At 51.0% G+C, this 23,388-nt stretch overlaps 1 long non-coding RNA gene across 1 annotated transcript; it reads left to right on the forward strand.

Moving 5' to 3' along the window:
- Window positions 1-1,822: 1,822 nt before the first annotated feature.
- On the forward strand, window positions 1,823-12,295 carry LOC123334219. The gene is made up of 3 exons (XR_006552050.1): window positions 1,823-2,115; window positions 10,496-10,566; window positions 11,904-12,295. It is a non-coding gene; the product is annotated as an uncharacterized LOC123334219 (long non-coding RNA).
- Window positions 12,296-23,388: the final 11,093 nt, after the last annotated feature.

The following is a 23,388-nucleotide window of genomic DNA, read 5'->3' on the forward strand; positions in this document are numbered from 1 at the left end:
TTAGATACAAGAGTCAGAGACAGTGTCAGGAGCAGCATGGAGTCTGCTTGGAGACAGAGGACAGAGAGTCTCCCCAAGCCCTCCAGATGCACCTTTCCAAAGTTTGAGCATCAGAACTCGCAGGATCTGGGAGGCGGCTGGTGGAAGGGCAGGCTGGGCCTCCTGGACAGACCAGTAGGCCTTCCAGAGAAGATGTCTTTCTGGATTTCCTTCACCCTGGTTACAGATGGGACACATTACTCGCTTAGTCACTAACCAAGAGCTCTGGGCTGAAGCTATGCCTGGGGTTGTTGGGTACCTGAGGAGAAGCCCCTAGAGAGGCAAATGGGGAGATTCAAAGAGGTATGTGGAGGTCAGCATGCTAACAAGTACCAGACTTGTGAACTAGAAAGGAGGGCAGCTGCTTCCTTATTGGGGGGCGGGTGGAGGGGAAAGGAAGGCGAGTCTGCAGCAGGCAGGATGGCGGGTAGCACACAGGGACCTCTCTGCAGGGAAGCCTGGGAGAAACTGAGGCAGTGCCTGGGGAGGGGGGAGGGCTCTGGTTGCTGACACCAGCCAGAAACAGGGGTAGGGGAGGTGACCAAGACAGGATGCTGTGGTGTCGCTGCTCATCTGTCAAAAGAGCCAAAGAACTGGGGTCCAAAGGAGGAAAGGGAAACCGGAAGGGGCACAGAAAGAAAAAAAGTCCTGCTTTCTCATGGAGGCTGCCAGAGGACAGGGTTCTCCTGGTGGAGGGAAGCCAGTGGGCTGGGGTCAGGTCTGAGCCCTGGCGAATAAGCGTCAAAGGAAGTTAGGAGAGGAGGGCGGGAGTGGGGCCCTCCAGCCGGAGGCCTGAGGTGTCTGCTGGCGGGACTGGTCCTTGCTGGCCCCAGAGGGAATGCCCCACAGAGGGATTATCGACCTCTCCTCCAGCAAGTCCACTCTCAGAGCACAGGGTTCATGTTTGAATTCCCCAAATAACTGACCCCCTCCGGGCCAGCGGTTGGGATTTTCCATTACAGGGATCCGGTAGGTCATGCCCAGCATCTGCCTTCCTTCTCTTCCTGGGTTACAGCAGGAAGGGTGAGTGGAAGGGGGCAACTCCCTTCTCTGCACCGGCCCCTCCACCTTGATTTTGGACCTGGGGAGATCAGGTAGTGGGAGGAAACAACAAGAAGAAAACAGATCCAAGTTCAAGCCTCGGTGTGTAGAGAGGAGAGTGAGAGAAGTAATTGAAGATGCAGCAAGAAGGCTCATGGTTAGACAACAGGAGGGACCGCCTGAAGAAGTCGGTGAAAGAGAGACCTACAGGTAGGGGGCAGCCTTGCCCTGGGTGGACAAGAGATGACTTGGGATTTAGGAAGCAGCTACTCATCGGTTCCTGGGTCAGAGTGCCCCGGTTATCTTCTGCAGGACACAAGGTGAGATAGGCCATGCCGGCTTCCAGCACTGGTTTCTCAGGGTTTTCACACCCCGTCCTCATCCCTGCTGGCGCCTCCCAGTACTGCCCAGTCCTTCCAAGGTCCTGGTCCCTGTAGCCAGGCCCAACACCGGAAGGGGCTGTGCCCTTCCTCTCTGCCCACACAAACCTGGTGAAGAGGGGAGGGTCCCTGCCTAGCCCTGCAGTTGGATGAGTCTGTAGCCGCTAGTGGTAAAGAATGCAGCAGACCTAAGAGATGTAGGTTGGATCCTTGGGTGGGAAAGATCCCCTGGAGGAGGGCATGGCCACCCACTCCAGCGTTCTTGCCTGGCGAATCCATGGACAGAGGAGCCTTGCAGGCTACAGTCCACGGGGTCGCACAGAGTCAGACACGACTGAAGCAACTTAGCGTGTGCACACACACACGCAGTCCTAAGGGCGCTGCTACATGCATATCTGGGACTCAGACAAAGCAAAGGAGCACAGGGCCCAGGGCCCGTCCCTCACCTGTGTAGGGTGTCCCTGGCCTCCCTCCCTGCCCAGGACAGTGTGGAGGCTCTGGGAGGTCACCCCTTCGTCCTCCTCTTCTGCAGACCTCCGACTCCAGGACATCAACCAGAATAGCTGCCACCTGGTTTTTGATCTGGGGTGCCTGGTTGGGCTCCTGCTTCCTTTGAACACAGCCAGTGGTGCCAGCATGGACCAATGCCCTTGGGGTAAGAAGAGGGAAGCAGAGAGCAAGAAAGACTTGAAAGTAGGAGGTCGGAAGTCCAGGGGGACTGGGCCGGGGGCTGGATCTGAGAGAAAGTCTTAGATCAGAAAGCAGACCCACGAAGGAGAGGCTGTGTGGTCCTGAATCAAGTGTTCTGTTGGTATGGGAGGGTCTGAGAAGGAGGTGTGTGCGTGAGAGCAAGACAGGAGACAGGCAGAGGACGGTATATTCTTGTGTGGGTGCAGACGTGTGCTAGTCCGTGACGGAGGGCTGCTGTGTGTGGGGAAGAGCCTGTGGGAAGGAGCCGAGTGAACTCCTGAGGAGAGGGTGTCGTCAGCGTGGCAACACCCCGCCCCCGGTGTTCCTGGTGTGCGTGTGTGGCTGGTGTGGAGTCGGGTGGGTGTACGTGAGAGTCCATGGGAGAATGTGTGTGTGCACGGGGAGGGGGTGGGGACGCCGCTCAGCTGCAGATGGGCTTTCAAGGTCTCCAAGAAACAGTTTTGTTTCCTAAGTGACTGGCCTCCTGGGGCCTCCAGCCCAGACTTGAAGGTTGTTTCAAGATCATGAAAGAGCGCGAGGGAGGGCGAGTGGGAGGCAGGAAGCACTGGGAGTCGCTGTCACTGCCGCCCCTGGCCCTGCGCCCACCCCTCACCCCACTTCTCTGCCCCAGTCCCTCCCTGGCTCGCCGGTCCTGCTTGCTCTTCCTCCTCTCCCTCTGTCAGCCCGCTCCAGGCAGTCTCTCCTCTCCCTTCCGTCATTCCCTCCCCTCCCCGCTGCTCTCCTTCCCCCCCATTGCTCTTCAGGGTCTTGTCACCACTGCCAGGCTTCTGGGGCCTTCTTGGGGGAGTGAGTGAAAAAGCTCTCCTGGCTCTGGGAGGCTGTCTTGGGCGACAGGATGAACTGGAGCAGGGCAAGCCTGGGCTGTCCCAGAAAGGTGCCTCTTTTCCCTCCTCCTCTCCAGCCCTCTCTCCTCGCAGGTTGCAGTGATCTTGTGGTGGGCAGGTTGGGCTCGGAGCTGCAAAGAGCCTGTCCAGGCCCTGCTGCTGCCTCAGTTCCCCCACTGGACCACAAGGGCTGTGTTGGATTTGTTTTCTCTCTCTCTCTGTGTGTTTACATCTGTGCCTCTGTGCTCTTTCTTGTCTTTTGAAACCACTCAGAAAGCAGCTTAGAAACCTCTTCCATCTCCTTGCTTCTGTCATTTTAAATTTTTCCTCTGGATTATTCTATCCTTTTAATTGGTAAAACCACATTGTACAGAATTCAGAAAATGGATAAGAAGACAGAGCGCCTGGAGGAATTTTCCTCAATCTCTCCGCCTCTGCTCCTGCCCACCTCTTTGGCTCTCTTTGCTGCTCTCTGGGTGGGGATGGCTCCATGTTTGTGTCCTGGAAGTGTGGTGGAAGGCAGATGGAGGGGCAGGAAAGGATCAGAGTGTGGTCTGGGAGATGCACATCAACCTCCCCGCTAAGCACGATGGCCCAGATCTGCTCGGGCCTGTCTTCGCACAGTCCTACCTGCAGCCCCGACCATGGTCCAGTGCAAAGGGGACATGTCTGCACGTCAGGCCAGTGAGGCTGGTGCCAGTGGAACCGTTCAAGGGACCTTAGGGAAGGGGCATCCTTCATCTGAATAATGAGCAGAGCTAGAAAATCTCTGAGGTGTCTTCACAGCTCTGATGATCCCCCAAATTCCAGGCTACTTCCTTCTTAGCACTTGGCTCCACCCAGGTAAACAGGAAAAATTACCTGTGTTTGTATGTTCAACCCTGGAGCCCAGGGTTCAGAAGGAAATCCAAGGGGCAGGCACTCCTATTTTGTTCACTAGTATGACTCTCGGAAATGAGTCTGATCCCTTCAGCTCTTGGCATAGAGGGAAGGAAGGGCTCAGGGTCTGAGCAAAGACTACCCTGATTTCTTACAGAGTACCTTCGTGAGAAGGGAAAGGGTCTGGCTATCTTTGAGGGAGAAGAGCCAGGTTGAGAGTGAGGTTGGAGAAACCGAACATTTCTTGGCTGGCGTTTGACCCATAAAACCCAGATGGGTCTGTTTCCAGAGCTTCTTTGGGCTGGGCAAAGTCTGTGAGGGGTAATGGGAAGGATGCGGTTAATGGGCCCTGCTGAGTGTGGGGGGCAGGGGTTACAGCTGGGCCCGCTAGGGTTCCTGTTTGCCTTTGATTCCATCTGGGTAGGGAGGGAGCGGCCCCCAGCCCCCTGGGGCAGGTTTGGTTTGGCTGGAGATCTGACCCAGAGCTCCCCGCCTCTCCGTTCCCCCTATCAAGAGGCAGCCTGGTTCCCCCGCAGCCTCCTCCTCCCCTAACCAGGCCCCCTCCACTTGGCCCAGGACACAGCTCTGTTTGTCTTCCTGCCCCCTTAGGCGTTCCAGACTCCCAGATGGGCCAGGAGGCCCTGAAAACACCTGAGACGCAGGGCAGCAGCCTCGCTCTGCACAACGAGCTCTCCTTGGGACCTCATGGAGCTCGGCCTCTCCTGGGCCTCAGTCTCTCTGCAAGTCCTGGACCCATTCACCCTGTGCTCTCTCTTGATGTTCTCAGCCCTCCCCCTGGGGGAACATGAAGGCCTCCATAGATGACTCAGCCAGTGGAGCGGGTTCCCAGTCAGGCCACCGCCCCCTTCAGACTCTCCCAGCTTTTCTGGAGCACTGACCATGTGCCAGGCTCCCTGCACACAGGTGCTAGATAGACTGTTGCAATCAAGGCGAACAAGGTCGCCACCTCATGGTCCTTTTGTCAGAATCTCATGGCCTTTTAGCCTCCAAATCCCTCCACGGCATCCCTTGACCTGAGCTCCCAGGGCAGCTCTGAGCCCTTGGGGACTCCTCATTTCCTCTAGCTCCTCATACTTCTTCACCTCCATTTCTGCTGAATGAGACTGGGTGGGCCTAGGCTCTGCTTCCCACCTGGGTAATTCCCCTATCCCAAAGACGCTAGGCCACAGAGCCCTAGACATCACTGAGGCTAGACCAGAGGGAGGGCAGAGGCTTGCGGAATAGGACTCACTCCACCATGAGCTAGCGGTATGGACCTGAATAAGTCTTTTACCTCCCATCAATAGAGTGAGGGGGTGGACTACGCAGAGGTTCTCACCCCTAGCCATATATTAAGGTTCCATGCCTGGGCCTTACCCCAAGGATCATGTTTTAGCTGGTCTGAGATGGGGCCCAGCCATTAGTGTCTTTTAAAAGCTCCCAGATGATTCAATGTGCAGGCAGAGTTGGAACCAACTATGTCTAAGGACTCTAGCTCATCAGAGTTAACAGCTTAATGAGGCACCATGCTAAGTGCTTGTGTACTTTCCATGAGTTCCTCAGTTTAATAACTTTTAAATTACAAACAAATCTTTTATTGATGGGAAAACTGAAACCCCAAGATCCCAAGATGCTAACCCAAGCAGGGCAGCTGGGATTCAAACCCAGGCAGTTTGTTTCTAGAACCGGAATGTGTAATTTCCACAGTACAGGGGTGCAGAGAAGGATCTGCTCTGGGTTCTTATCCCCAGGAGCATGTGTGCAGAAACCTCTAGGTTGCAGTGGTGAGAGTGAAGTGCCCCCAGAAGACACGGGAGAGGAACAGTACAGCTGGCTGCACACTGTTCTGTTTAGAGGGCGAGGGCAGCTTGGTGAAGGAAGAGATGGTTCTCAGATGGAAGAATTAGGAGGCTTGCAGGGGGCAGGTGGCATTCTAGTTGGGCCTCAACAGATGGGTAGGGTCTAGCTTAGAGACCCAGAGAGAGCATGCTCCAAGTAGAGGAAACACCACGGTCAGGCCTGGAACTCCCAGTGCGCCAAGAAACATGGGAGCCAAGGGATTTCCATGGTGGCCCAACGGCTAAGACTCCATGATCCCAATGCAGAGGGCCTGGGTTCAGGGTCAGGGAACTGGATTCCACATGCCGCAACTAAGAGTTCATAGGCCACACTAAAGATCTTGCATGCCGCAACTAAAACCCAGAACAGAGCAGCCGAATAAATAACGGCATTAGTGTAAGAAGAAAAAACAAACAAAAAACAAAATGCGCCTGCCAATGCAGGAGACAAAAGAGACATAGGCTGGATCCTTGGTTGGGAAGATCCCCTGGAGGAGAACATGGCAATCCATTCCAGTATTTTTGCCTGAAGAATCCTATGGACAAAAGGGCCTGGTGGGCTACAGTCCATAGGATTGCAGAGTTGGACATGACTGAAGCGACTTGGCTCACAAATATGTTTTTAAAAAAGAAAAGAAACACAGGAGCTGATACTGGGAATGGAGGTGGGGGTCATTTCATGCGGGGCCTTGAAGACCAGCTAGGTGCCATTCTAAAGGCTCTGATGATAATAATCACTTGGAGTGCTTGTTACAAATACAGAAAAGCAGGCACATCTCTTAGAAATCCTGATCCATAAGGGCAGGGGTGGGGAGTGGGATTCAGTATTTTTACCACCAAGCAAGTTTGAAAAATATTATTATAAGCGACATGGAGCCACTTCAAAGGTTTGAGCAGGGAGGAGGGATGTTCTCAGATGGTTCAATGATTGCAGGCGGTGTGTGCGCACGGACTGGAGTCTTGGGCTGGGAGAGACAGAAAGGAGGTTATGGCAAAAATTTAGCCAAGGGGTATGAAGGTCAGGAGCAAGAGAGTCACAATGACAATGAAGAGAAAAGGACTTTGGGAGGTAGAATTTCAGGATTTGGCAATTGATTGTATGGGAGGAAGGAGCTGAAGATGAAAGTGGATGCTAGTGCAGAATTAACTACCATAAGGTTATGGGGACTTCTCTGGTGGTCCAGTGGTAAAGAATCCACCCTTTCAATGCAGGGGACAAGGTTCCATTCCCGCTCAGGGAACCAAGATCCCACATGCCATGGGGCAGCTAAGCCCGTGCACCACGGCTACTGAGCCCACACTCTAGAAACTGGTGCCACAACTTGAGAAGCCCACGTGCTGCAACAAAGACCCAGTACAGCCAAAAAAGAAGGCGGAGGATGGCTGAAAGAAGGTTGTGTGGGAGAGAAGGTGCATGTTTGCCCTGGAGCGTGTTCAGTGTGAGATGCTGCTGGCAGGCTTTCCAGGTGAAGGTGCCCAGGGGGTGGTGAAATGAGGATTGGCGCTTGGGAGAGAGGACAGGCCATGGAAGTCACCTGCACAGAGGTGAGCGCTGAACCAGGAGGGCGGAGGAGAGCGCCAGCGGTCGTGGGCAGACACGTGGGTCACACCCAGCACAGAGAAGGAGGATCCAAAGACGGAGAAGTAGACAAGCCAGCGAGATGGGGAACTAGACCCAGGAGGAGGCCTGGAAACCGACAGAGGAAAAAGTTTCAAGGGCAAGAAACTAGCAGCTTCAGATGCTACAGAAGGCCAGGGGGAAATGAAAGATGGCCACACTGGGGAAACTTGGAAGTTGCTGGTGTAACCTTTAGAAAACCATTTCCATGGAGGGTGTGTGTGTGTGTGTCAGTCGCTCAGTCATGTCCGACTCTTTGCAATTCCATGGACTGTTGCCTGCCAGGCTCCTCTGTCCATGGAATTCTCCAGGCAAGAATATTGGAGTGGGTTGCCATTCCCTTCTCCAGGGGATCTTCCTGACCCAGGGATCAAACCCAGGTCTCCCACATTGCAGGCAGATTCTCTACTGTCTGAGCCAGGAGGGTAGAGTTTGCAAATAAAATTGTGAAGGGTGTTCTTGCCTGGAGAATCCCAGGGACAGGGGAGCCTGGTGGGCTGCTGTCTATGGGGTCGCACAGAGTCAGACACGACTGAAGCAACTTAGCAGCAGCAGCAGCAAGGAGTGCATGGTGAGGAAACTGAAGCAGGGGTGGCGGTTACCCTCTTCAAGAGGAGTCCAGGAAGTGGAAGGAAAAAGCAGGGAACAGAGAGCAGAGTAGGTGGGAGCCAGGGAAGGACACGGTTCACCAAGAAGAATCTCCTGCCTCGATCTGCCGCAGGAGCCCTAGCTTTGATCATAGCCAGGCACTGTGGTTCCTACATTCTCATTTATTTTCAGAACAACCTTAAAAAAACAAGAGATCAAGACCATACTAATTCTCCTATTCCACACTGTGAAATCAAGGCTAGAGAAACTCAGGGATGGGATGGAAGCCACACAGCTGGTAGATCCAGGCGCATCCAGGCCTCTGTTGTCTGATTCTGGAATCTCAGCCCTGACATTTTTGACTGTGTTGAGAACACAGAAGTTCTATTTCATGTGTGTGAACTCCTGAAGGTAACTAACTGGCTTGATCCCCCACTTTGGGGGTGTGTTCCGTCCGGTTGCCTTCCCCCAGGGATATCCGGTTCAGGAGCTGGCATCCTAAGTGCCCATGCTCAGTGCCTTGTTACCCCCTGGAGTAGGTAGTCCTGCACATCTGGACTCCTACCACCCTGTCCTGCTAGCCGGCTGGACCTGCTCCCCTGTCATTCCCCTGGATGTCAGCTCTTCTCAGTGTGCTGGTTTGTCCCATGCAGAGGCTGAATGGCAACACGGTCAGGAACTGCTGTGCAGTCAGAATGCCTGGATAAGAAACCCTAGATCTGGGATTTCCCTGCTGGTCCAATGGTTAAGACTTCATGCTCCCACTGCAGAGGCTTCCGAGGTGGTGCTAGTGGTAAGGAACCTGCCTGCCTGGCAATGCAGGAGTCGTACGAGACGCAGGTTTGATCCCTGGGTTGGGAAGATTTCCTGGAGAAGGCCACGGCAACCCACTTCAGTATTCTTTCCTGGAGAATCCCATGGACAGAGGAGCCTGGTGGCTACAGTTCATGGAGTTGCAAAGAGTTGGACACGACTGAAGCAACTTAGCACCCATGCACGCTCCCACTGCAGGGGGTGCCGATTCAACATCTGATCACAGAAAATAAGATCACACGTGCCTCGGGGCACAGTGCTGTGCTGTGCTTGGTCACTTCAGTCGTGTCGGACTCTTTGACCCCGTGAACTGTAGACCCCCAGGCTCCTCTGTCCAGGGGTATTCTCCAGACAAGAATACCAGAGTGGGTTGCCATGCCCTCCTCCAGGAGATCTTCCCAATCCAGGGATTGAACCCAGGTCTCCCACATTGCAGGCGGATTCTTACTGTCTGAGCCACCAGGGAAACCCAAGAATACTGGAGTAGGTAGTCTATCCCTTCATCAGGGGAACTTCCCAACCCAGGAATCGAACCGGGGTCTCCTGCATTGCAGGCAGATTCTTTATTAGCTGAGCTACCAGGGAAGCCCCACCAAATCCATACTCAATAAAACCACATAACTAAAAAAGAAAAGAAACTCTAGATCTACCACTCACTGGCCAAAAGTTTAACTTTTCTGAGCTTTCATTTCCTCATCAGCTCTAACTCAGAGGGCTGTTTGGTGAATCCAAATCCTCAATGCATGTTTGCTACGATTTCCTGCTCTTGTTTTTCCATGTCCTGGTCTCAGGACTGCAATTTGTTCCTCAGCTGAATGTGATCTGCAGGACCCGTCCCTCCCCAGAGGACAGAGCTGGGCCCATCCCAGGCTGCCCGGGAAGCCAGGCTGGGTTGTTGCTGAGGGATGGCAGGTTTGGGCTCTGAAATAGGAGGAGAAGCTTTCTGTCAGCTCTGGATGGAAGTGTCCTGTGTGAGACAAGCTCCAGAGGGGTCAACGGTGCCCACCATGGAGGCGATCTGGTCACCAGAGAGAAACAACCCGGCTTCCTTCTCTCTCACTCACCCCCTTGCTCCTTCGCTTCCTCAGTTGCTTGGCACATGTCTTTGGCACTTCTACTCCTTGCCAGGCACTGTACTAGGCCTGGGGGCAGAGCCAAGAAGAGCCAACAGTGGCCTTGAGCAGCTCACAGCCAGGACGCAGAGGCAGATATAAACCAAGGCTGGGATGACAATGCAGAGTGGAGAACACCATCCAAGGGCTGAGAACAGGTGCTGGGAGAGCGGGGGAGGCTGCACGGGCATCAGGGCTCCAGGCCCGCTCCCTCCCGTGGCGAGATCCTGCACCCATCTGTTTCTTTGTTTTTGTAATCTTTATTTCTGGCTTTGTTTTCCCTTTCCTTTCCCAACAGAGAGCCTTTGGAAAAATTCCACCCTTGTTTCAGTTGGACTAGGGAAAAGGGGACTTGTCCACTCTTTGGCCAGGAGAGCTAAGGGGTGCCAGGTTCCTGGAGAGTCCAGGTGTGGATGGCGGGAGGCCAGGGCTTTGGGGGGGGTGGGCACTGGGGAAAGCTTGAAGCGCAGGGGCAGGGAATAGTGACAAGCAGGGGATGCAATGGCCCAAGTGGCTGTGTGCTCCCTACCCTCCTCCCAGACCTTACCTCACCCCCCCCAAACTCTGTCCTGATTGGAGGGGAAGAGGTAAGGCCCCTTGTTCACTCAGGGAACCCTGTGAACCCCGCTTTCAATCCCCTTTCCCCATCCAGGGCGCTTGGAAACGCCGGGCCTCGGAGGTAGACGCAAGCCTTCCATACCATCAGCAGTTCTAGAGGGCTGTGTAAGTGCACTCATGGAATTCTTCTCACCCTTTCTTCTCTCCCCACCCCACCCCCGCACACATACACACCTGCCTCTTACTGATTCCTCTTTTCCCGAGCTTCAGCACTGCCTCCATTCATCCAGCAGATATTTATTGAACACCCACTGTGTGTCAGGAGCTGGAAATACACTGGTGGGAAAAGACTATTATTTCAAAAGTTTGCACAGACGCCAGGAGAGAGTGTGTGGTTGCACGCACGCACGCACATGTGCGTGTATGAATAAGTGTGTGAGGAAGAAAGCAGGAGCAAGAGGAATGTTACGGGCTTAAGCTCGGGAGTTAAACAGCTGGCTTTGGCATCCAGGTGCTACCATTTGCTAGCCTGGTGACCTTGGGGAAGTGATGTATCCTCCCCAGGCCTCCTGCTCCCATCTGTAAATAGGTAACGATAGGACTCAGCCCTCTGGGTTGTTGCGAGGGCCAAGGGAGAGAGCGCGCGTGTGCAGGGTCTGCAGAGCAGTGCCGGACACACAGTGGGTGTTCACTATCAGCAGTTCCTGGTGCCTCCTCCTCACCTTGCTCAGAGCCGGGTGTTGACACACTTGGGAACGACCTGTTCTCCAAATCTGATCTGCGCTCACTGACTCAGAGGCAGCCACTTGGAGTTAACCACCTCCTGCCCCACCCCCGGAGGCTCAGCTACAACATGCAGCCCACAGATCTGTCTAGCCAGACCGCTGCCATCTTCTGCCCTTACTCAGTCCCCACTCCCCCACGCCAGCTGTTCGGGTGGGGAAGAAGTGATCTCACACAGCAGGGGTTGCCTCAGCCCTGTGCCACCCTCTAGACATATGTCTGCAGCACCAGCTCCCTCTTAGCTGGTTAGGGATGGAGTAGAGGGATGGGGGAGCCTTTGGGGTGGAGCCCAGGCACCCAGCCCTGTGGGACTAGGGAACAAGGGACTGTCAGGGGGCGGGGGGAGGATAAGGGGATTCCAGCAGAGAGGGATCCTTCCACGGCATTCCAGAGTGGGGGGCAGCTGGCACTAATCCGGGTGAGATGGCAGGGTCTCCTCAGGAGTCAGGGCCAGGCTGGCAGTGGTGCTGTGGCTTCTCTGTTCTTGAACAGATGTGCCACCCACTTGGCATAGGGTTTAAGAACTTGAGAAGGAGTGTGGGCCCAGCCAGGGCTAGAGGAGGGTACAGGGAGTAGATACACACACAATTCCCCATGAGGATGCAGATGCCTGGCTGGGAGGAAGGCGGGTCTGGCGTGAGTGTGCGTGGTTGTGGGAAACAGCTTTGTGGTGGAGTGAGTGGGTTTGGGTGTGCATGATGTCTGTGCTTATCTTTCAGGGCACCCAGGTCCCTGGATTGGCACACCTGTCTTGGTTCATCTCTGCACGAGTTGGGCATCTGTGTAAAGATAGGTTTTAGACAGCATCTCTGTCTTTTCTCTTTGAGTTGAGCCTCTCAGCAAGTGGGCAGAGAGAATGTTCCCTTCTGGGAGGAGGGGAAAACATGGCTCATCGGGGCAGTATGGGTCAAGGCTTTCATAAACACACACATATCACAGGACATTCTTGTGTGTGATTCTTAGCCCCCACCAAACTGGGATTTATACACACTTAAGAGAAACGGAGCTGAGGGCTAAGTGTGCTGGTGGCTAAGTGTGCTAAGTGTCTGGGGGGAGGAGGGTGTGTGCTCTGTGCTTGGGTGTGGTTGTCACCCTGTCCCCATGCTGCTGTCTGGGTCCAGAGTAGAATACATGTTTCACATACATGCTGCTCCATGTTTGCCTTTTTTTTAAAAAAATATAATTTATCTATTTTAAATTGAAGGATAATTGCTTTACAGTGTGGTGTTGCTTTCGGCCATACATCAACATGAATCAGCCATAGACATACATACGTCCCCTCCCTCTTGAACCTCCCTCCCTCACGTTTGCCTTTAAGAGGCCACGTAACAAGGCTTCCCTGGCAGTCCGATCGTTGGGACTTTGTGCTTCCACTGCAGGGGGCTCAGGCTCAATCCCTGGTTGGAGAACTAAGATTCCACTTGCCACGTGGTGTGGCCAAATGAATAAATAAAAGAAGCCGTGTAACAAGAGTTACGGACTCCTCACACCAGACAATCCAGGGTTCAAACCTGAGTTTGGACAGCAACTAATCCATTAACCCTAGACACGTTCCTAAACTCCTGTAGGCCTCGGTCTCCTCATGGGGATAATAACAGCAGTAAGCTCACAGGGTCCTGGGACGATTAGGTGAGATCACATTACATACCTGATGGAGGTCAAAATACATCAGCAGCCCCGTCCGTGAATGTGCCTCTCCGAGAACCCTGTCTCCACAATTGTGACTGTAAAGTGTGACATCTGAGCAAGGTTATAACACACTCTTTCAGGACACAGCATGGGTCTTAATTATTTCAAGGACTCGGGACACTTCCGTGCCGCCTCAGTGCCCTGTGCATATTTCATCTTAGGGGAAATGAATAAAATAAGCCTGGGAAACACGAGCCTGGTACCTGAAGTATGCCCACCCCTGGTGGTACAAGGAGAGCTGGCGGGCTGGGGATGGCATAGTGAGGACAGCCCCCCAGGATCACTGATCACCGTGTCCCGGCTCACTCATGTCTCTGCAACCTCCGTAAGTGAAAGTCACTCAGTTGTGTCTGACTCTTTGTGACCCCATGGACTGTAGTCCACCAGGCTCCTTTGTCCACGGAATTCTCCAGGCCAGAACACTGGAGCGGGTTGCCATTCCCTTCTCCAGGGGATCTTCCCAACCCAGGGATTGAATCCAGGTCTCCCGCATTGTAGGCGGATTATTTACTGTCTGAGCCACCAGGGAAGCCCCTGGCTCCCTCCCTTAAGACTCCTGAGACTCCTAGAGAGGCCGCATTCCCCCTTGCTCTGCTCAACCCACTGCAGGCATCGGCCTCAGTGCTGGGTCCGCCTGGTTGGATTTTTTATGGACTAGATGGGAAGCTCTCCACTCCCCGAGATATATCCCTCCTCTGCAGCACGTGCGCGTGCTGCGTGTCTGTGCATCGCTCTGTTGGGAACGTGACGTCATTCTGTAAGAAGCCTCTCCGGGTACACGCGTGTGTCTGTATGTGTGACGCGCCTCTGCCTGCGGTTTGTTCTCCTCCCCCAGGTTTCCAGGTTACATAAGCAACTGGGGCTACTCAGGCCTGGGCAATGGGCTCCCCCTACTGGTAGCCTCTGGAACTCGCAGCCTGGGGAGGGGCTTCAGAAGAGGGGGTCTCCCAGGGCCGCGTTCCCACAGGGAGGCCCGCCCAGTTCTCACTGACTGCCTGCCCTTAGCTTCTTCCCAGCCCCAAGCCCTGCGGTGCTCTCTACTTCTGAGTGTCCCTCTCGTGACAGTCATACTAGGGGGTTGGTTATCACTTGCTATGGTACATCTCCGTGGCCTGACTGTATGTTCTGTAAAGGAAACATGTCCACCTGTTTACCACTGCTCTCCAGTGCCCAGCAAGAAGTGTCGCCCAACTGGTATTTGTGTGTGTGTGTGTGTGTGTGTGTATGCTTCCACAGCATGCCCATGAAAAAAATTTAATTAGAGTATAGTTGATTTACAATGTTGTGTTAGTTTCTGCTATATAGCAAAGTGAATCAATCCAAGTGAATAAGTATACATATATCCACTCTATTTTAAGATTCTTTCCCCCATCTAGGTCATTACAGAGTATTAAGTACAGTTCCCTGTGCTATACAGTAGGTCCTTAACAGTTATCTATTTCCAATTGGTATTTGTTCAATGAAAAGTTTATAGGGTGGAGAGGCTTGGGAAGACACTGGGGTATGGGAAGATTTTTTTTTTTTAAGCTTTTAAAAAGTCCATGTTTTAAAATACTTGGGAGACTTTAAAAAGGTCCAAAGTCCTAAGGATGTACAGGTTTCAGATAAGATGAAAGTTTGGTGCTGTTGATATCTCTGTTGCTGCTGCGAAGTCGCTTCAGTCGTGTCCGACTCTGTGCGACCCCACAGACAGAAGCCCACCAGGCTCCCCCGTCCCTGGGATTCTCCAGGCAAGAACACTGGAGTGGGTTGCCATTTCCTTCTCCAATGCATGAAAATGAAAAATGAAAGTGAAGTTGCTCAGTTGTGTCCAACTCTTAGCGACCCCATGGACTGCAGCCTACCAAGCTCCTCCGTCCGTGGGATTTTCCAGGCAAGAGTACTGGAGTGGGGCGCCATTGCCTTCTCCAGATATCTCTGTTGCTTAAGCCTAAATTTTAACCTGTTCAATTCTATACCTTCGTGATTCTTCCACTTAGGGAGCAGTAAATTCCTCTTTCAGTAGACTTCATAAAAAATGACCACTCCTAGATCAGTGGGGAAAACAGCAGCAGTAGCAACCATGGGCACTGCCTGGGGGCTTTTGGCAGATAGGCCCGAACTTGTTACACCTTAGCCACTTAAAAGCTGTGCGGCCTAGGGCAAAACGCTTAACCCCTCTGGACCTCAGGTTTCTCATCAGTTAAATGACACCATCTGCACAACATACTGTAAAGGCTGTAAGTAATATCCAAAAGGGCTTTAGTGTGCAGGCATCTGTGAAAATGAGCAAAGGAAACCTGAATCAAAATGGAATCGGGATGCCATGAAGGGAGAGCTCTCATGCATTCATCGCTCACCACAGCTTACAGACCCCAGCACCAAGAAGGAAGTCTCCCGTTTGACTCAGCAACAAGCTGTCCACTGCTTGGAGCCAATAAAAATCCCCTGCCCACAGCCTCTTCCTCCCCTGTGATTTCTTCCTGTGTGTGTGCATGCTCAGTCGCCTCCGTGTCCAGCTCTTTGCAAGCCTATGGACTTCAGCTTGCCACACTCCTCTGTCCATGGGATCCTCCAGGCAAGAATACTGGAGTGGGTTGCTACATCCTCCTCCAGGGGACCTTCCCGACCCAGACCCAGGGATCGAACTTAAGTCTCCTGCATCTCCTGCATTGCAGCTGGATTCTTTACCCACTGAGCCACCTGGGAAGCCCTCCATTTCTTCCTAAAACCTAGTAAAACTTAAGTTTCCCTTTGTCTGTTTGGATTTGCCTGTGGTTCATCATAGTTTGCATGACCAGAACTGCAATTCCTGTGCTATTCATGGATAAAGTTAATTTGATTAGCTTAAGACCTTGTTATTTCATGGGGAAGGAAATGGCAACCCACTCCAGTATTCTTGCCTGGAGAATTCCATGGACAGAGGAGCCTGATGGGTTACAGTCCACGGGGTCACAGAGTCCGATAAGACTGAGCAACTAACACACTTTTGATGTTTCATTTTTAAGGTCAACATTTCACAGCGACCATTAAAGGACCCAAAGGAGATGAGCCCCCTAGAACAGCGTGCTCTCTGCTCCTGTGAGCTGCCTTCTTCCTTGTGGTTCACACGTTTCTTCTCAGATTTAAGCTCCCTCTTTTTGGTTGAATTCTCTGACTTCATTCAGGATCTGTTTTTTTGTCCTTTTGGTGAGTACTTTTTCTTTCTTTTTTTTCCCCTGAACTTTTAAATTAAGGTTATGGGATCCCAGTCCTCAAAACACTCTGAGGATGGCCCTTCCTTTGGGACCCTGGCCCCTTCTGCGTTTAAAAACTATGGTCCCTCCGCGTTTGCATTTTTAATCTAATGGACTGACCTATCCAAATTGCATAGTGGCGAAGCTTCAGTCTCCCCAGTTTGTTTCTCTCAGAACGAAACTTGAGGATTGTGGCTCCGAAATACAACAAACTGAATGGCATGCTTATCTCAGTTGACACCTATTTATTTATTTAGGCTGCACTGGGTCTTCACTGCAGCTCATGCGGGCTAGTTGTGGCGAGCAGGGGCTACTTTCCGGTTGAGGTGCACCAGCTTCTCATTCCGGTGGCTTGCCTTGTTGCAGAGCACAGGCTCTAGGGCACACAGGCTCAGTAGTTGTGGCGCATGGGGTTAGTTGCCCCAGAGTATGTGGGATCTTCCCCGACCAGGGATCAAACTTGTGTCCCCAGCATTGACAGGTGGATTCTTAACCACTGGATCACCAGGAAAGTCCTCAATTGACATCTTGAAGCTTTACAAAATAACCTTTCTCAACTGACTGAGGTGAATAAACCATCACAGGAAGATTAAAAGGCATTGGAAGACTCCGTCCTCTTCCTCTTCTGCATGTACCCCACTTCCTTTGTACCTACCACATCCTCATTCCAACCCTGTCACTGAATTTCCCTTTTACTCCAAGCCTCACTCTTTCTTACTTTCTCCTCATCAGAACCTCTTAGAACCTGCTCTTTTAAAATCAGTCCCTCTGAGGGTCCCAATGCTTAGCCCCTAATTTCTCATGTCTTCTAGACTAAGGCCCAACTACAGCCATAGTCAAGGATTTTCTTAGAGCTACTGAAGATCCTTATAGATTTTGCAGAGGTATTTAATACAGTTATCTGGACTTACCAATCAGGTTCCTCAGATTTATGCCAGCTAGTTCACATGCTTGTTGGCAAAGGCCAAGCCCAACACTAAATGAACACAGCTAATTGGAATAACCCCGAAAAAGCTCTAGAACTGCGAAAGAGAGACCTACCCCCTGCCTTATAGAATCACACTCACCAGTTGCTAGATGACTTCACTTGGCAGCCCCCCAAACTTGTTAATTGGAATAAGACTCATGCTTACACTCAGAAACAAATGAATCTATGCACATCTTTGTGAAAGTGTTGGTTGCTAAGTCATGTCCGACTCTGCGATCCCATGGACTGTAGCTCCAAGCTACAGTAGACCAAGCTCCTCTGTCCATGGGATTTCCCAGGGAAGAATACTGGTGTGGATTGCCACTTCCTTCTCCAGGGGATCTTCCCTACCCAGAGATTGAAGTCAGGTTTCCTGCATTGCAGGAGGATTCTTTATCATCTGAGCTACCAGGGAAGCCCCTCTTTAGAGTCAACACCAAATGTTTTTGAGATTTTTGATCTACCTCTGGATGTTGAATCCATTTGGGTAGCCTTCAACTCCGTGTTCATCAGTAGGCTAAACCAGGACCTTTCTCTCTTGGTGAAGTGAACCAGAACAGAACAGGAAACCGTGTCTATTCCAGACGTAAATTGGCAAACCGATTAGCCTGCACCCTAGATGATCATATTAAGAAAAAAACCATTAACATCCTTAATCTCCAGCTTCAACAGATGGAGGCCTTTAAGTAAAAATCCTCCTGGCCTGTCATTATTGTAAGAAGCCAGGACATTGAAAAAAAGACTGCTATAAGCACTTCAGGAGTCTTCAGTCACCCAATCAATCTTTTCAGTGTCTTCCTACATTCCAGTGATGGGACTTAAGAAAACACAGGGGCTTTCCCCAACCCTTCTCCAGACTGGAAATGAATTTCTACTGGAGCTACTATTAAACAGCCCCTGCTTCAGAATGCTAAACCATTTCAAGAAGTGGGGTACTCTAATAAACTTTAACAAGTCAAGAAAAAATTGAATCAAAAATGCTTAAACAGGCTACTGATGACAAAATGAAGGAGCAGGTTGACATGCTGTTTAAAGTGTTACATATTGTGGATTTTAACACCAGTAGGCAGGCTTTAATGTTGCTTTCCCAAGTAATGAATTCTTAGCAGATGATATCAGAGCAATATTATGCAGCATTGCCTAGGAAGATGTTGGATTCAGGGCTGATGTTTATTCCTAAAATACAATCCAGGAAAAACATGTCCTCACTGCTTGTAGGCACTTTAAATTGCCTGATGGACCATTTGAGATTTGGCAAATGGATTTCATACAGCTACCCTAACCTCACAGGTGTAAATATGTCTTGGCAATGGTTTGCATGTTTTCTTATTGGACTGAAGCTTTTCCATGTAGATAAACTTCTGACTCCTCAGTGGCTAAGATCCTATTGGAAAAGATCATTCCTATCTGAGGGAACCACCCCCAAACTTGCTAGTACTGCTGAACTCACTTTACTGGTCAAGTACAACAAGGAGTCTGTGCTGTTTGACCAGTTCTGCAGCATTTTCACTGCACTTATCATCCCCAGTCTTCAGGACTAGTCAAATGCACCAACGGCATCATCAGAACCCAATAGGAGGGGCTTCCCTGGTGGCTCAGTGGTAAAGAAACTGCCTGCCAATGCAGGAGACACAGGTTTGATCCTACCGAGGAGCAACTAAGCCCATGTGCCACAACTATTGAAGCCCTCTCGCCCCAGAGCTCTGCAACTAGAGAAACCATCGCAATGAGAAGCCCACACAATCGCAACTAGAGTAGCTGCCCGAAATAGAGAAAAGCCCACACAGCAATAAACACCCAGCACGACCAAAAATAAATAAATTTTTAAAAATTAAAAAAAAAAAAAAAAAAACAATAGGAGGGCTTCCCTGGTGGCTCCCCTCCTGCCAATGCAGGAGACGTGGGTGTGACCCCGGGTCTGGGAGGATCCCACATTCTGCAAAGCAGCTAAGCCTGTGCACCACAACTACCGAGCCTGTGCTCTAGAGCCCGGGAGCCACAACTACTGAGCCCGAACACCCTAGAGCCCTTGCTCTGCAACAAGAAGCCACCGCAATGAGAAGCCCGGGCCCTGCAGCCAGACAGTAGCCCCTGTTGGCCACGAGTAGAGAAAGCCCATGCAGCAATGAAGTCCCAGCACAGCTAATAATAAACAAATAAATTTAAAAATTGTTTCAAAAAAAGAAAAAATTTGTAGAGACCCCTGGCCAAAAGCATTGCCATTGGTTCTTCTGAATCTTAGGGACACTCCTTTTGGAACCCACAAACTATAGTTAACCATATATTAAAACAATCACGGCATGCTCCTGGGGCATGAAGACCTTAAGCACCACACTTTACAACCTGGTGAACCTGTCTACTGGAAAAGCCATCTCCAGAAAGACTGTCTTCAACGCCACTGGAAAGGCCACTATCAAGTACTGTTAACAAACCCTTGGGCCATGAAACTCCCAAGGAATAGGCTCTTGGATCCATGTGTCACATCTAAAGAAAGCACCAAACCCCGACTGGACCCACACCCCAACTTTACCTAAAGGTAAAGATTTCCAAGAATTGAAGCATATAATAGATGAAGGGAACAGCTTTCCCAATATGCCCAGCCTGTACATCTTTCCCCTACTGTTACTTCTTGCCTTATCTTCTCCCTCTCTTTCTTGGAAAGACAGTGCTCTCACCCATGCTTCCCAATCCATTGCCAAAGAGGAAACACTTTCTAGTTGTCAGATTTGTACCAGAAACCTCAATGTGTCCATGTCAGTGGTGACCCTCTAGTATTATCTTAAGTCTGATTGCTGTAACAAAACAAACCTCCTTTTTCTGCAGCCTTTAGTGATGAAATCTACGAACAGAATGGTTTCTCCCTAAATATCCCCCAAACACACTGACTCTTGGCTCTAAAAGACCAATTGACAAATTCCAGTTATTGGCACTATTAATAAGTTTATGTGCACCACCTGCCTTTAGCTTTGTCTGTGGTAAATGAAACTCTCAATGAGTTTGTGAATATTTGGACAGCTGGTAAATGGGAGGCCAGAGTTTATTGGGATATTTAATCATCCCTCTTAATATCTATAATAAATCTGAAGCTTCCTACTGATTTTCCCCATTAAACCTTCATAAGCATCTCCAGTGGAAGCTACGTGGGCCATACATGACTCTGGGCCCACCTCCTGAGCAAGAGCCTATCCCTCTTGGGTCAAAATGCCAATGAGCATATGAATGTAAATCTCTCCCTAATGTTAGGAGGACTTCCCTGGTGGCTCAGACGGTAAAGCATCTGTCTACAATGTGGGAGACCTGGGTTCGATCCCTGGGTTGGGAAGATCCCCTAGAGAAGGAAATGGCAATCCACTCCAGGATTATTGCCTGGAAAATCCCATGGACAGAGAGGCCTGGTAGGCTACAGTCCATGGGGTCGCAAAGAGTCGGACACGACTGAGTGACTTCACTTTCACTTTCACTTTCTAGTGTTAGGAGAGCTAGCTGCTTCTGCAGCCTAACAATGATCACTTGAATTCCTGGCTAAAGTAATTGTAGACAATCAATAGCCTTGACTCCAAACAAGGTGGCATTAGCAGATACCACCTGTCGCCCATGGATAAATGCCTCTGGAGAAGGAGAAACTCAACTATACAAGATAGGGAAGAAGTATACTTGCTCTTGTCAGTTGACTACTTTAGGGTCATGATTTAAAAGCATCATACAGACAAAGCCACTTTTAATTTTGCTTTGTATAATTTAAAGATTTTGCAACTGTTGCCTGTCCAACCTCTGCAGAAACAAAGCACCAAATAGAATGTTGACTCAACACGACACTTTCAAGGAAATATTTTGATCGAAAGGGGAAAATGTGAAAATGAACAAAGGAAACCTAAGTCCAAATGGAGTCAGGAAGCCATGAAGAGAGGGCTCTTACACACATAACACTCACTATAGCTTACAGATCCCACCCAAACAGGAAAAACGGTTTCCTTCTGACTCAGCAATGACAAGCTGTTCACCACTTGCAGAAAATGAAAAAGAAATCTGCCCTCTCGTTTCCTCCTTAAAATGAAAGCTCTTCCTTATGAAAGCTGAGCTTCTCTTTGTCTTCTCCAACATGCCTATGGTTCAGCATAGTTTGTGTCTCTTGAATTGTAATTCCTCTGCTATTCCTGGATAAACTCATTTTTGTAGCTTCAGACCTTGTTATCTTTAAGATCAACACGTCCCATAAATTGCAACTATGATGATAATGATGTTTGGCAACATCTCTCATCTCTCAAGCATCAGAAAGGCATCATGTCCACTCCACTCCCAAGTAAAGGGAGTGTGGCTTTTCTCCAAAAGCTTCCTGACACATTTCAGTTTTCACATAACTCAATCTGGCCTGTGGATGCGTTTAGATAAAATGAGTCTGGAGATATCAGGCTGTAGATATGATAAAGTGTGAGGGAAAAGGCACCCTGCTGCCCTATTCTTGGGGCAGAACTGGAAGTACTGAGAGCAGGGGGCTGGACCTCTGGTTCCCTCAGTGGTCCCCAGGATTCTGCCTCAGAATTTCTCCAGTCTCTCTAGGGTTCCTGATGTGGCTTCAACTGAGCACCTCCTCTGATCTAGACTCTGTGCCAGACTCTGAGAAGACAAAGTCATGGAAGGTTGTCTGGCCTGTGCCACTTCCCCTCTCTGGGCCTCCATTTCCTCCTCTGTAAAAGGGAGTAAGGAGTGAAAGGAAGGGTTGGGGGGAACGAGTGGGAACAGATGAAAGTTTGAGGATGAAGGTGCTAGATGACCTTTGGGGTCACCCCCTATGGATGGCCACTCTGACAGCCTTAGCTTAGCAGGCCTGGTTGTCCCTTTTCCTGGTCTGGCCCCACCCTTCCTGTTCCTCCCCACTTCCCACATTCTCCACTGCAGAGAAAGACAGAGTACCTGGGAAAGATGACTTTCCCACTCTCCCACCTCTGGGCAGGCTCCACCCCTCCCAGTGCAGTATTTGTTGTTGTTCAGTCGCTCAGTTGAGTCTGATTCTTTGCAACTCCATGCACCTGCAGTGTGCCACGCTTCCCTGTCCTTCATTATCTTCCAGAGTTTGTTCAAACTTATTCCCATTGAGTTGATGATGCCATCTAACCATCTCATCCTCTGTTGCCCCCTTCTCCTGCCCTCCATCTTTCCCAGCATCAGGGTCTTTTTCAATAAGTCGGCTCTTCGCATCAGGTGGCCAAAGTATTGGAGTGTCAGCTTCAGCATCAGTCCTTCCAATGAATATTCAGGGTTGATTTCCTCTAGGATTGACTGGTTTGATCTCCTTGCTGTCCAAGAGTCTCTCAAGAGTCTTCTCCAGCACCCATTTCCCCTCACTGGAACTAGAGACTCCTTCACCTAAACCCCAGGATCACCCCGTCTTTAGGTCTGAACTAAATCTCTTAGCAAACGTTTTAAATAATTTACCCCTCCCGCATCTCCTATTTCGGAGAAGGCAATGGCACCCCACTCCAGTACTCTTGCCTGGAAAATCCCATGGACCGAGGAGCCTGGTAGGCTGCAGTCCATGGGGTCATGAAGAGTCAGATATGACTGAGCGACTTTACTTTCACTTTTCATTTTCAGAGGAGAAGGAAATGGCAACCCACTTCAGTGTTCTTCCCTGCAGAATCCCAGGGACGGGGGAGCCTGGTGGGCTGCCATCCATGGGGTCGCACAGAGTCGGACACGACTGCAGTGCCTTAGCAGCAGCAGCAGCATCTCGTATTTAGTGTATTCTGTGCCAGACACCTTCTGTACATTATCTCAGTTGTCACAAAAATCCTTTGGGGTGGATATCATTCATTTCAATTTGCCAACAAGAAAAGTGGAGGGATGTTAAAATTAAGCAACTTGACCAGGATTGCCAGCCAGGAAGTGACGGCACCGACGGCCCAGCCTCCTAACTCTCTTCCTCTTGTTCTGCCCCCAGGGGGTGGCAAACAGGTCTTCAGTGACCCCGTGGAGCCGGTAGTGCCCTTCAGTTCAGATCCTCCTAGTTCCGCAACGTCTAGATCCCGCCCTTTCCCGTTTCAGCAGGATTTGCGGCGAGAACTAGAGGTCCAGAGCAAATAGCCAGGTTCTAAACGCGAAGGCACAGTCACTTCGCCCATCCCAGGGCCCTAGCATCTAACTCTCAGAGAAAAGCAAGACGGTGCAGGGCACCTGTGCACTCTGCGGAGCTTGTAGGGACTTGGCCAAGCTCCTGTGCCTCCCGCCCGCGGACTGGGGTCGGGGCGGAGCTAGGGCTGAGGGGGGCGGGCCTGGGCCGGGGTCTGGGCGGAGCCGAGTACCCGAGCCGCCCCCGGGCTGGGCCTGGGCTGAGGT

The sequence above is a fragment of the Bubalus bubalis genome, chromosome 6 (genome assembly GCF_019923935.1).
Source record: "Bubalus bubalis isolate 160015118507 breed Murrah chromosome 6, NDDB_SH_1, whole genome shotgun sequence".
NCBI classification, from domain to species: Eukaryota; Metazoa; Chordata; class Mammalia; order Artiodactyla; family Bovidae; genus Bubalus; species Bubalus bubalis.